Source organism: Bos indicus x Bos taurus, chromosome 1 (genome assembly GCF_003369695.1).
Source record: "Bos indicus x Bos taurus breed Angus x Brahman F1 hybrid chromosome 1, Bos_hybrid_MaternalHap_v2.0, whole genome shotgun sequence".
NCBI classification, from domain to species: domain Eukaryota; kingdom Metazoa; phylum Chordata; class Mammalia; order Artiodactyla; family Bovidae; genus Bos; species Bos indicus x Bos taurus.
The window spans coordinates 117,162,081-117,177,352 of NC_040076.1; the positions used below are offsets into that span (position 1 = coordinate 117,162,081).

A 15,272-nucleotide genomic window follows, 5' to 3' on the forward strand; every position below is an offset into this window, starting at 1 on the left:
GTAGAAAACAGAAGGTTGAAATTTTGATCAAGAATACACATTCCTTTGACGTTAGTCATTCTTAATCATATTTAACTCAAGGCACATTGAAATATTTTAAATATTTTGTGTAATAGTTTAGTTTAAATAGCATTTCTTTTACATAGGAACATTTAATAAATAGAATCACTCTAGGGGTTAAAGACCTTATTTAGTTTTTAAAATATAGGTCTTATAGATATGTCACTATAGTAACAAACATTGGAAAAACAAGTCTATTTTGAATTCATAAAGTCTAAGTGTTATGCATTAATGAATACCTAGACTAAAAAAATATCTTTTTTATAGACTCCTTGGGCTTTGTTTTCTTCATGTTTGGTTTGGCTGCTCTCATTTACATACTTGTTCTCATTAGGGTTTCAATTTCAGAGCTGGACTCACTCTGCAGTGGGAACAAATGTCTTGCCACGTGATACCAACTTTCCATTACATCTTGAAGCATTTGCAGTCCCAGAGGCAAAGAATTTATGGTTGGTACACGAGAGATGGAACCATCACATAAAAGAAGGCAAATTTGAAAACACTTTTTCTCGGTGCCAATATAGTTTTAACATAATGAGAACTCAGAATAATCATGTAATGACCAAAAATGAATCATTGTTAAAACACTGTTTTGGGCATAAAATAGCTAATGTTTCTAGTTGGCTGATAATTTTCATAGCAACCATGGTATTTGGCATGTCCTAAACACCTTTCATTAGAGGCCTTCAGATCTCTTTGAAGCAGTTCATTATACTCTGAAACAGTTCAGAGAATAAGAGAGAATAATCCACAAGTTTTGCTGATATTCTATAGCTGTGTAGAGGGCATCACGTAGCAAATACTGAAAATGCACTATGAGATTTCTCAGTAACTCTCTAGTCAAGTAGGAAATGGAGCAGATGCAGCAAGAGACATTCAGAATAAGTACTGAAAGTCAAGTCCCAAGTTAGAGTTTGGTCAGAATTCCAAACTTAATTGTTTTGTTCTTTTTTAAAAGTTGAAGTATATGAATTGCTTTAGTCTTAAAAAAAAAAGTAGATAAATCATGGAGGCTATTTCAATGAAGTTGAAGTGAAGTCGTTCGGTCGTGTCTGACTCTTTGAGACCCCATGGACCAGGCTCCTCCCATGGGATTTTCCAGGCAAGAGTACTGGAGTGGGTTGCCATTCCCTTCTCCAGGGGATCTTCCCCGCCCAGGGATCAAACCCCGGTCTCCCGCATTGTAGGCAGTTGCTTTACCGTCTGAGCCACCAGGGGATAATGAATCATGGAGGCTATTTCAATAGCAGGGTCACTATTAATATCCATAAAAATAACATGGCACCATATTCCCAAGGAGTTTTGTATACTTCCCATTTCTCCGTATTCCTTACCGTTTTAGAGGGTTTTTGGTGGCAAGTATTATTTTAGTTTTGGCTAGAAAATCAAGGGAAAAGAGTATTGAGAATAGCAGTCAATAACTGTAAGAACTAATTGTGTAACTGTTCACATCTCTGATCATACCTTGCACTCATTTTACACTTTATGGTTGTTAAACTCTTGCCATGTATCATATCATTTCACCCTTATAACCATATATCTATGACTTGGGACAAGTCATTCAGCCTATGGCCATGCTTCCCGTTTTTACCAAATGGGCGGCATTTAATAGATATCCTTAACTAAGTCTACAGGAATGTTCCAGAATTAATAATAGTATAGTCCAATGCATTATGAACCCTTTAAAAGAAAGGTACTATTATAAGTGGAAAGTATATTATTTATCTAACTTGGGAAACCAAAATTTAGAGAGACCAAGTGAGTTGGCCTTAAGCATTTAACCACATTAGTCCCAAGAAATACACAGAATCAAGGATTAACATGTTTATATTTTATAGCTTAGGTAAAAAGCATGAGCTCTTATTACAAAGGGCAAGATATTGGCTCTTAAGTGGAAAATAGTACTTTCCAAAAACAGAAACAAATACTTATTCTGACCCATGAACTAACCAATTTTATTTAAATGTATCAAACTGAATATGATTTCATCAGTTATTGATCAACATTCAGGCTACATACATATGACAGCTGATGACAAAATCAGTTTATTTGAGGGACTTCCCTGGTGGTCCAGTGACTAAGACTCCACACTCCCACTGCAGGGGGCCTGGGTTTGATCCCTGGTCAGGGACCTAGATCCTGCATGCTGCAATGAAGAGCAAAGATCCTGTGTTCTGCACCTAAGACCCTGCATACCCAAATAAATAAATTAATTTTAAAAATAAGTATGGAAAAAAAACCATTTATTTGAAAAGATACCCAATTTGAGCACTGACAAAATTATTTGTAGATAATTACAGAATTATCCTGTAATTATTCTGAATTACGTACACTGAAAGGAGAAATAGGTAATATTTTTGATAAAAATAGTATTTTCCAAATATGTATATATATCAGTTAAGTTCAGTCGCTCAGTTGTGTCTGACTCTTTGCAACCCCATGAACTGCAGCATTCCAGGCCTCCCTGTCCATCACCAAATGCTGGAGTCCACCCAAACCCATGTCCATTGAGTCAGTGATGCCATCCAACCATCTCATCCTCTGTCATCCCCTTCTCCTCCTGCCCTCAATCTTTCCCAGCAACAGGGTCTTTTCAAGTGAGTCAGCTCTTTGCATCAGGTGGCCAAAGAATTGGAGTTTCGGCTTCAACATCAGTCCTTCCGATGAACACCCTGGACTGATTTCCTTTAGGATGGACTGGATGGATCTCCCTGCAGTCCAAGGGACTCTCAAGAGTCTTCTCCAACACCACAGTTCAAAAGCATCAAATCTTCAGCGCTCAGCTCTCTTTATAGTCCAACTCTCACATCCATACATGACCACTGGAAAAACCATAGCCTTGACTAGATGGACCTTTGTTGACAAACTAATGTCTCTGCTTTTCAATATGCTGTCTAGTTTGGTCATAACTTTTCTTCCAAGGAGTAAGCGTCTTTTAATTTCATGGCTGCAGTCACCATCTGCAGTGATTTTGGAGCCCCCCAAAATAAAGTCTGACACTGTTTCTACTGTTTCCCCATCTATTTCCCATGAAGTGATGGGACCGGATGCCATGATCTTCGTTTTCTGAGTGTTGAGCTTTAAGCCAACTTTTTCAGTCTCTTCTTTCACTTTCATCAAGAGGCTTTTGAGCTCCTCTTTACTTTCTGCCATAAGGGTGGTGTCCTCTGCATATGTGAGGTTATTGATATTTTTCCAGTCAATCTTGATTCCAGCTTGTGCTTCCTCCAGCCCAGCGTTTCTCATGATGTACTCTGCATATAAGTTAAATAAGCAGGGTGGCAATATACAGCCTTGACATACTCCTTTTCCTATTTGGAACCAGTCTGTATATACATGATCAGAATAATATTTCATATGTAATAGTTAACTTCATCTGTGAGTATAGCCTTACCAAAGAGTTTACATATTGGAATAAAACTCCCTTAAGAACATTGGATATTTATGTCTCAGTTTGAATGATATGATATTCTCTAGTTTCTAAATTATCATTCTCTTTAAAATATATTATTACCCAAAACTACAGGCCTAAAAAATTATTTACTTGTTAGCATTTACTAAACATTGCTAACATTCTCAAATGATCATTTTAAATTATTTTATTTAAAACTTTTTTATAATGGAGAATTCCAGTATATATAAAAGTAGAAAGAATTATATAACAAGTGACAACAATTGCATATTTAGCAGGGTTCCTTGAAAATGGAGAAAAAGTGAGAACAGAGAGAGATGGAAAAGAATAAGTCTTTAGCATGTGCCAGGCAGTGTGGTAAATGCTTAAATGTGTCTTCATGGAATTTCTACGACAACGCTATGGGATAAGCATTATCACCTCTAGTTCGGAGATGAAACTGTTGAGCCTGAGAGAGATTGAGGATTTCCTCAGGGGTTTAGAATCAGAGCCACATTTGAACTGGATCTGAGTGCCCCCCAGGTCCATGTTCTTGCCATGGCTCCATTTGATAATTTATCAACCACCAGATTAGATGTTCCCAAACTTGAGAAGAGAAACTACTTTCTGGATTTTTGTTTTGTTTGGAGATCTCATAATGGTGAAGGAAGAGGCCAAGAGAAAGTGGTTAAATCTGTTACGGATGAATTTAAGGAGAAGGGTTGCTGTTGTGAGGTTCTTGAGTGGGGAGGGAAGTGGGGAGAAGGCAGTTCCTTATCAAATGAAAGAAGCAGCACAGGCTTTCGGGTATGCCAGTCAATTAGGCTGATGCGTTGAGAACCTATACTGAGGTTGAATAAAGCTCTCTAGATGTCTTATTTCTGTTCAGTTATATTAAGGAGTAGAGCTTTTCTGATACCAGATAAAGAATTTTATTTTTCTATTCTTAAACAAAACAACTGGAGGTGTTGGTCTGTCATTCTATTTCAATTAAAATGAAGATGCATCTTTAGCTGGAATGTATGTGTAACTGTCTTGGAATTAGACTCTCCAGGGTCAGACTATCCTCACACAGCAGACAAGCAAATTCCCGGGATACCAGGCAATGTTTTCAGCAGGCTGCTGCTACTTCCTGTCCCGGAGAAGGGGAGACTTTGGTTCTAATCTCAGCTGTGCAACTGGCAAATCATCTTACCTCTCTGGGCCTCTGTTTTTCCTCCTCTGAAAAATAAGTAGGCTGAACTGAACTGAACAATTTCTAGAACTCCTTCCTATGCTTCTTCCATGCGTTTCCATGAAAAGAACAGAAATCACAGTTTATCCCTTAGTCCCTTTGGGGGAATAAAGCAACATGGAAGGAATTACCTTCCATGGTAAAAATCTCTGTCTGCTATACAAATTTTAGTGTCCAAAGATTTAAAGTCCATTAATCCTGAAGACTTGCTGGGAAGCAGGTCAGTTGACATTTCCGTACACTTATTTGAATGTGTTTTAGTGAAGTTAAACATTTTTTTCTGTAGGCTGAATAGAGTCAGATTAAAAAAAAATTTTTTTTAACATTTCAAATGTAATTGACTTGTTTTGAGTGTCTTATTTAGGTGCTTTTAAAATCTCAAAGAATTTTGTCAAACATTCCCAAAACTGTGCTGCACCTTCAGAAATTATTTTAGGAAATATTTCTTGCTCTATCAAATGGAAAAAATGAAAATTTAAATGTTATATTATTTTAGTTATTCAAATATATATACCTTAATGATGGAGAAGGAAGTGGCAACGCACTCCAGTGTTCTTGCCTGGAGAATCCCAGGGACTGGGAGCCTGGTGGGCTGCCGTCTATGGGGTCGCACAGAGTCGGACACGACTGAAGCAACTTAGCAGCAGTAACTAATGATGAATACATACTAAATGGAAACATTTTACTATAAAATTACCTTCTGCTTTTGAATGACATAAAGTTTGTTATTTTATGAATGGGTGGATAACCTTGGTAAGAAAATGAGAAGACTTAAAATTGTGTGAAAATATAAATTCATCTTTCGGAATTGTCGCTTGCTCCACACACTGTTGATTTCCTGCCCGCTTAATGAGCGCTGCCTACTTGCTAACATTACAAAGATGAGTAGATGAGTAAGATATACTCCCTGCTCCTAGGAAATCATAACTAGTAGATATTTGTAGTTTGTCTGGAGAAAAGGAGAGCTAATAAAGTTTTTCTATAGTATTACCTCATTTGAACTAGTGAAGTAGTACTATTATTTTCTTTATTTTATTCATGAGGAGACTGAGTCTCAAGGAGATTAAGTCATTGTCACGGTCAACATGTTATTTGCTCAGTATCTGTGGTTCTATTTAACAGAGGCTGGGACCATGTCTGTCCTTTTCTCTCTGCAGCTCCAGTGCCTACCATAGTACCTGAACATAATAGGTACTCAGTACACATTTGATGGATGAATAGATACTGGATTATTAGTATATCCAACAAATATTGGATTGTAGAGAAACATTAGTAACATTAGTCCTCTCCCTCAAGTAAGTACTCTTTTACTATGCCTTGCTACCTCTTTAATTATATCTGTTTAGTATTAACAGAATGAATGCTTCAGGTCTGGAAAAAGAATCATGGACCACCTAATATTTTAAATAAGGGAAGATTTCCTTTGAAAAGCAGAAGCTGAATACCCTTGCAAATCCCCCAGATTTAAAACTCAACCCTCAAAGTATTCTTTATGAAGAAACAATTATGTATCAAACTTTGCCATTGTTGATGGCAAATCCAATTATTTAGAAATCTTTTGGAATTAGCCATTAGAAGAGATGGCTGCAAGTTTGAAGGTCTAGAAGTACTATGTGTACTTTATTTGTTATAAATATGGGTGATATTTACAAAGCTCAGTTTATAGTTGATGCTAAGAAACAGGGTTATTAACACTTCAGATTATAAGAATGGAATTCAAATGACCTTGGCAAAATGGAGAGTTGTTAATCCTAAATAGGAACACATGTAGGTAGGAAAGACAGATGTACAATAGCTGCAATGTGCAACTGTGGCAGAAAGGAATTTAGAGTACAAATTCAGGAATCACAAAGTGATTCTTGCATTACATTCTCCAGACCATTACTGGAATACTCCCATCAGTCTTGGGCCTACCAGTTGAAGAGATTTTTTTTTAACAAGGTGGATGAGACTCAGAGGATACAGAAAATAACAAAAGACTAGAAATTGAGAAATGTAAAAACAGAAAACAAGTTGAATTTTAGTCATGTAAGTAATTTCTCAAAAATGTGTATCATCCTTACAACCCACTCTCAGAAGCTTCTCCAGATGTGCTTCACCAAAATGAAGGGATGAATCAAGGTAGGAGAAGACAGTGGATTCAGGACACAGGCAAAGGGAATTTCTAGAAGATAGGGAAGGGACAGCCTGGGTGGCCAGTATGCACTTGGTCCAGGACCATCCTTCTCACTGATGCAGGTTACAAGGATCAAGGAAAGACTTCTTTAAGAAGGTAAACATGAAAGAATTTCTAACTTGTTTGAACATCTTCAAAAAAAAAAAAAGTTCAACAAGCTGATGGAGAGTTTGGGGTTCAATTTGTGATAGTACACAGAATATTTGGCAAAACACACAAAAACCAACTCCAAGGAAACAAGTTGGAGCCAAAAAGAAAGAATTATAGTATATAGATGACAAAACTGACATAAAAATAACACTTACATACTGACACTAACATAGATACTAAGTATTAATCTAACCAAGATTATGATCTGGTGATATTGAGTGGATGAAGAGATGAGGAGCAGAATGTGTGTGATGGTCAGGAAGAGGGTGGTGGTGAAAGCTTTGCATTAGATTTCACAGTAAGAAGTCTTAGCATAATCCTGCACTTCAAAAATCAAATTTGCATATAGACAGTCATAGCATACTTAAAATTGTGGGTGGTGGCAGTGGTTTTAGTCACTAAGTCATATCCAACTCTTGCGACCCCATGGTCTGTAGCCCTCCAGGCTCTTCTATCCATGGGATTTTCCAGGCAAGAATACTGGAGTGGGTTGCCATTTCCTTCTCCAGGGGATCTTCCCAACCCAGGGATTGAACCCCAGTCTCCTGCATTGCAGGCAGATTCTTTATCGACTGAGCTACCAGGGAAGCTCAAAATCGTAGGAGTAAACACCAAAAACATCAACCAACCAATGAATTCAAACAAATAAAACAAAATAGCTAAAAACATTGAATATAATGTAAGGAGAAAGGTATTGATGGGACACAAAAGGGACTGCTGTTTTTCACAGCAAGACATATAAATTGGATTCTTTAAATTATGTGCACGTGAGGATGAAAGAGGAGAGTGAAAAAGCTGGCTTAAAATTCAACATTCAAAAAACTAAGATCATGGCATCTAGTCTCATCATTTCATGACAACTAGATGGATAAAAAGTGGAAACAGTGGCAGATTTTATTTTCTTGGGCTCCAAAATCACTGCAGATGGTGACTGCAGCCACAAAATTAAAAAAATGCTTGCTCCTTGGAAAAAAAGCTATGACAAACCTAGATAGCATATTAAAAAGCAGAGACATTACTTTGCTAACAAAGGTCGACATAGTCAAAGCTATGGTTTTTCCAGTAGTCATGTACAGATGTGAGAATTGGACCATAAAGAAGGCTGAGTGCCAAAGAACTGATGTTTTCAAGTTGTGGTGCTGTAGAAGACTCTTGAGAATCCCTTAGACATCAAGGAGATCAAACCAGTCAATCCTAAAGGAAATCAACCTTAAATATTCATTAGAAAAACTGATGCTGAATCTGAAGCTCCAATATTTTGGTCACCTGATGAGAAGAGCCAACTCATTGGAAAAGACCCTGATGCTGGGCAAGATTGAAGCCAAGAGAAGAGGATGGCAGAGGATGAGATGGTTGGAAGGCATCACCAACTCAATGGACATGGGTTTGAGCAAACTTTGGAAGATAGTGAAGGACAGGAAGCCTGGCATGCTGCAGTCCATGGGGTCACAAAGAGTTGAACACAACTTAACAACTGAACAATAACAATCATTTTGATTGGCTTCTCTGATGGCTCAGATGGTAAAGAATCTGCCTGCAATACAGGAGACCAGAGTTTGATCCCTGGGTTGGGAAGATCCCTTGGAGAAGGAAATGGCTACCCACTCCAGTATTCTTGCCTGGAGGATTAAAACAAACCAAAAAAGAAATCAAATTAACATTAAAATCATTAACATAAAAATATAGTTAAGAAGTTACCTAATAATATTACCAAATATGGGGAAATTCGTGTTTTCTTAGAGTGGTAACTAGTTGCTGTATTTGTGAAGTTAAGATTTTGGCTAATGCTCTGTTCTAGTAAGGGTTGATTTAAAGGAGTTGCTAAATGAGTGAGGTGTTTCCTTTCCTGGAGCTGTATGGAACTAACAATCCACACTCAATGGTCTGGCATGACTTATATGCAGTGATGGAGTAAGGTCCGAGTTGCATTGCCTTGGCTCATCTTCTAGGTTCCTTATAACTCTGTGGGCCTCTGGCAGAGGTGTGGTGTGAAGGACAGAACAATAGTAATTTAAGTCATATTATGATGGCATCTATTTAACTCATACAATCAAGAATAGAATTTAAAAATATGTATGTATATGTATATGTATGTGTGTATATATATATACACACACACACATATATACACACACTCAAATATTCAAATTATTATTGCTCTGCATCTGTGAGGAGATTACTACCTCTGAAAGGAAGGAACTTAAATGTTTTGAATATCTTCCAAGTGCCTCACAAACATAATTTCATTTAATCACTCAGCACTGCTGAGGTGGGTATCACATAGCCCCATTTTACAGATGAGGAAATTACAGTTCAGAGAGGTTAGGTAACTTTTCTTCTGAGGTCACATAAATAACATAGGATTGAGCCGGTCTGTGTGTCTACAAAGCCAGTGTTCTGTTTTACCTTTATGCCTATATGCTTGTTTTAATTTTAACATAATGTAAAAAAACTAGTTCTCCCACTCTGAATGAATATGCTTTGAAAACAACTGATTTGCTCAGATTAGATAGCTATTTTGATGTCTTGAATTTTTTTTTCAATTTTTTTGGTCACTCTGCATGACATGTGGGATTTTAGTTCCCCGACCACGGATGAAACTCGCACCCGCCACGTTGGATGCACAGTCTTAACCACTGGACTGCCGAGGACGTTCCCATTTTGATGTCTTGTAGATACAACTTGAGTGTTTATGTGTTGCATGTGGCCTAGTTCTGTGAGAGGACAGCCTGTAGGTGATGGAATAGTCAAAACATGTCCCATCCAACCAGTCTCCCAAATTGCAGTATAGCCCCTTGAGACCCTGTGAATCAGAGTTTATAAACAACTATTCATAGACACAGGTGTTTTCCTTAGGCTATTATTTATGTGAGGCAGCTAAAAAGCAACTATTTTTTCCTTGCTAAGTATTAACTCTAGCACCTGGCTCACAAGGGCAGGGGAGGGAGGGTGGAGAAGAAACCCTTTCGAAAGAGAATCTGAAGAAGCCCACTGCAGAGAGAGGATGGCAAAGAAAAGACAGCCTTTGAAGAAAAGTCTTCCTAAGGAATAAGGACCACGTGGTCCTGTCGTCCTCCATAATCTAGATGCCAAGAATAACTGATCTTGGTTGAAGAGCAACTTGCCACTTACTCAGCTTTGTGATTCCACTTGAAATAGACTTCCAGTTAAAAGATTAAAAAATGACAACAAAAGCCATCTCTTTGTTGCTGCCTCTCAAATGTGCTCTTAACAAATATTGACAGCTCTCTGCCTATGATAGGAGTGCCTATTTTCACAATTGAAATGCTTCCATTCAATAAAGAAATAAATTTTTAAAATGTAGCCAGTAATTATTTTAATTTTTTCAGAATTGACTCACAGTAAAATAGATTTCTCACCTTTAATATAGGTGAAAGAGTTTCTACTTTGTATTATTGAGTTTCTATATTGTATTATTTCATTTTCCCTACCTCAAACAGAAAGAAAATTCCTTTTAACCATTCATCAGTTAGATTCATCAATCCCTTGAATTGGGAGCCATTCTTCCCTGGTAGCTCAGACTGTAAAGAATCGGCCTGCAATGCAGGAGGGCTGGGTTTGATCCCTGAGTCAGGAATATCCCCTGGAGAAGGAAATGGCAACCCACTCCATTATTCTCGCCTGGAAAATCCCATAGACAGAGGAGCCTGGTGGGCTACAGTCCATGGGGTCACAAAGAGCTGGACATGACTGAGCAACTAACACACTTGAATTGAGCACCTGCTACACTTTGGGGACATCAGGTGACTGTGACAGGTAGCTGGCCTGGAGGTCTTATTTTCTACTTAGGAATGATGGTGGAGGCAGAGAAACCTAGATTTGGAAATAGACCATGATGACTGTAAAATTGTATACAAAGGTTAAGACAGCGCAAAAGCTATTAATAGTCAGACTAACTCTGGGACTTTTCAGACAGTCTCCCGCAGATGAGGTGAAGTTCTGGTTTGGTCCTGAAAGCTTTGGGCGAGTTTGCCAGTCAGGCAAAGGGGACTGAAGACATTTGTTAAGGATGACAAAAGAATGGTATATGGGAAAGGAATAGAGTCGAGAACCAAACAGTGTGTTTGCGGAATGGCATGAGGCTCCTTGTGGTTAGGGTAAGGAGTAAATATGGTAGGGTGGTGGAGGTAAATACGGGAGGTGGAGAAATAAGAAGTAGGACATCCCACAGTATGTAATAGGAATAACAGGCTCCAAGACGGATTGTCAAGAAAACACTGACGACAATGAGGGTGGGCTAGCGTGAGGCAAGAGAGTAGTTGGTTGCCCAAGTGGGAGATACACACAGAGTTCTTGAACGTGTGATAATAAATTTATCAAGGAGGGGATGGTAAGGAATCAGAAGTTATTTAAAAATGTGAAGCACTAGGACTTCCCTGTGGACCAGTGATAAAGAATCCCCTTGCAATGCAGGGGACATGGGTTTGATCCCTGGCTGGAGCAACTAAGCCCCTGAGCTGCAATTAATTGAAGCCGGGAAGCTCTGGAGCCTGCATGTCACAACTAAAGGATCTGTGCACTGTAGAAAGATTCCACATGCTGCAACTAAGACCTGATACAGCCAAATAAATAAATACATTTTTAAAAATGTAAAAGACTATGTCATATTATAAAAAGATATTAATTATTGGTATTTATTATCTGTCCTAACTAGGAATGTGTTGTGACAAGCTATCCCTAGTTAAATGAAGATTTCCTGTGACCAATCTAATACACAATGCCTTCTACAGTAAGTATGTGCTACCATCCAACAGTCCTCTCTTGACTCCCCAGAGTTTATCATGGAAGCTATGTGTGGAACCAGCTCGTTTTAGTCTCTTTAAACATCCTAAGATAAACTTAGATTGCTTATTTGATTGTTAAGGATCCTGCAGAAGACAGTTAATTTTACTTCTAGCACATATGATCATATCTGTATAACTTTGTGTAATTGGTAAAATGGCGAACTTTGTGTAATTGGTAAAAGTTAAGGCCTGTGATTTTATAAGCTTTTCACTCAGATGAATGAATTGATGGCCTTGTTGCAGCATTCCAGACTTGGGATAGAATGAAATTCAAGTTTCTTTTAGCCTTCATTTTAAGGAACCAACTGGCCCTTGTAATTAGATGTATGAACATTGGTAAATATACATATTTGGATCTGACCATGATTTAACATTTTGACAAACACCTATGCTAAATCCATCAATGAGACAGCTGAGGAAAAAATTTCTGGAAGAATTTTTACTGTTCTTCAGTGCTCCTCAGGCAGGAAGCCACAGGAAATATGTATTGTGGTACATATTTCCCTGCAGGATTTGGTGTGTCATTCATTGTACACAGTTCTGCTTTCCAGCTGCCTGTAGTTCACATTTTTGTACTTGCTTTTCCCTCCAGGATAATTCAATGAAGTCAGTTCCTCTGAGATAGAAAATGTCTTTTTATTTTTTTTAAGGTCAGAGGTTTTTTTCTTCCTTCCCAATTGAGAGATAAACTTGATTAAACAGAAAAGATTTAAGTAGTCAGAATTAATAATTTTGACATATGAAAAACTGTGATTGCAATTTGAAATAGTCATTAGATAATTTTATTAATCTAATAGGATGAGTGTTTTTTGGGCTAAATGAAAATAAGGTCTGTCAAATTTGGAGCAGTTTAAAATGTAATAAATTAGAATCTGGGATATGGAAGCGGAAACCAGCCTTTTCTGAGAGAACCTTACTGCTATTTTATTAGATATGGTTTTTTACTTTAAAATTTCTCTGCATTTCTTTTCTTCTCACTATCCTGCACCCAATCTTTAATGTAGAGTAAAATATTTCCCCCACTTTGAAATGGGAAGTAGTGAATAGAATGCTTGAAAATCAGTTAGTATTCTCATATTAAGCAACTTTTTAAAAACATATTTAGCTGTGGTTTTTCGATCTGCCTGTGCATGAAAAGCACCTGGAGTACTTAAAACAAACGAACAAACAAAAACACAAACTTCACCCCAGAATTACTGAATGGGGTTGAGCCTGGCTGTTCACATTTCATAAAATCTCTCAGGCTCACTCTAATAATATAAGCAGAGTTGAGACCACTGACTTCTACTTTTCTTTGTACAGGTATCTCCAGGTTCATTTTTAACCTGCTAAACTTGACTCCCTTATCACCAGCTCAGAGATGGCTGCTGGGAAAACTGACAGTCAAGTGCAGTGGTCTAGAAGAGAGGAGTCCGAGATGATTTCTTAGGCTATGGGGAAAACATGAGAACTTCTATCTTTATTTTTGAATCTCATCCTCTAACAAAATCTGTTTCAAAAATATTTTATGGTGCACATATTAATACAACAGAATTTTTTTTTTTAAGTCTGGGGATGTACCATCAAAATCTTCACAACCTTAGAAATAGGCAGAACAGAAAAGACTCATTTCCCTATTACTTACGTCTCTTGATTCTTTATGGTCACTGAAACAGCTCAGATATTGGTTTTTTATGTGTCTATCAATCGCTTCAGAGTTTTCTAGAGCTATGTATGAAGTCCTGCAAGATGGTTGTCCCCTACTTGATAGCCTAGAAAGGCCAGTATTATATGAAAACCTATCAAACACAGTCTTCTCTTGCTGAATCTTAGCTCTTTCCAGAGTTCCCGCTACAACTTCATTTCCTGGTCCCTTCTTGTGGTAAAACTTGTTCTTGTCCTTCTAAACTCTTCTAAAATGCTCAAGTGCCTTTACATACAGCAACAGGAGAGATGTTAATGTAGAAATGCCTTCGAAATATCTCTTGATATTAGGGAATTGTTTTTAAGATATAATATTGATATTGTGGTTATTTAAAAAGAATAAAAAGAATCTTTGTTTTTTAGAGATACGTATGTAATCTTGAAAGTCCCTTGGACTGCAAGAAGATCAAACCAGTCAATCCTAAAGGAAATCAATCCTGAATATTCATTGAAAGGAGTGATGCTGAATCTGAAGCCCCAGTAATTTGGCCACTTGATAGGAAGAGCCAACTCATTGGAAAAGACCCTGATGCTGGGAAAAATTGAAGGCAAAAGGAGAAGGGGACAACAGAGGATGAGATGGTTGGATGGCATCACCGACTCAATGGACATGAGTTTGAGCAAGCGCCAGGGAAATGGTGGAGGACAGAGAAGCCTGGTGTGCTGCAGTCCATGGGGTTGCAGAGAGTCAGAGATGACTTAGCGACTGAACAACAATGTAATGTATATGGAATGTGCTTTAAACTAATATGAGAGTATATTTAACTACAATAAGGTGGCTCAGTGGTAGAGGATCCCCCTCCTAATGCAGAAGATGGGGGTTTGATCCCTGGGTCAGGAAGATCCCTGAAGAAGGAAATGACAACCCACTCCAGTATGCTTTCTTGGGAAATCCTGTGGACAGAGGAACCTGGTGGGCTACAGTCTAAGGGGTCGCAAAAGAGTCAGACAGGACTTAGTGACTAAACAACATTAACTCCCACCTTGTCCTTTTCATCTGCCTTTAGGATTTTCCCATCAAATCACTTGGTTCTCTGCCTCACCCCAAGTCCGCCTCAGACATCAAATACTCCCTCCACTCTAGTCAGCGCCCTCAGGTCATTTTCTCACCCCACCACCTAGTTTTGCCAGGCCGCCTGGCAACAGCACAATCTTTCTCTACTATTTTTCTCTTCTTGCCTGGCTGGGGTGACACCAGAGCCAATCAGGTAGCTCTGCTTGTGTCTTCTGTGAGTGGATTCTTGATCTCTTGGCTCTGGTCTGAAGTCTTCCCCTGTGGGCTCTGTGTCTTCCAGCCTCATATCACAATCCTGCACGGGGGGATTTCAGATATTTACCGATTGGGAGGAGGCAACCTTTCTGTTCCTTTCTCTGAGGCCCAGTGGAAACCACCCTACTCCTTGTCTCCATGAAATGGAAAGTCTAGAGGCAGCTCTCATAGTTTCTGCTGGGGGAATTTCTGGGATGTCTATTTATTTTCCTGAGCTTTTATATTCTTTTTAAATACATGAGTTGCTCTGAAAGTCCCTAAAGCATTTATTTTCATAACTGTAATGAATCCCTGATATTTGGAGGGTTTTTTGAATACCTTAGATATATGTAATCTCACATGTACGAGTGTCTATTGTCTTTTGTTTGTTTTTCTGTTCTTTGTTTTTGTAGTGTGCGGGGCACCTGCTTTGTACTTTCTGTTGCTATACAGAGAAGCGCCACTCTTAGCCACTGGAGTACACGCTCCATCCCACTGTCTGCATCTTATTTCCTTCTTAACTT

The 15,272-nt window shown here is 38.3% G+C and overlaps 1 long non-coding RNA gene across 1 annotated transcript; it reads left to right on the top strand.

Annotated features, from left to right (window-relative positions):
- Positions 1-5,352: 5,352 nt before the first annotated feature.
- On the top strand, positions 5,353-13,911 carry LOC113899122. Its single transcript, XR_003512838.1, has 3 exons — positions 5,353-5,980; positions 11,687-11,761; positions 13,863-13,911. It is a non-coding gene; the product is annotated as an uncharacterized LOC113899122 (long non-coding RNA).
- Positions 13,912-15,272: the final 1,361 nt, after the last annotated feature.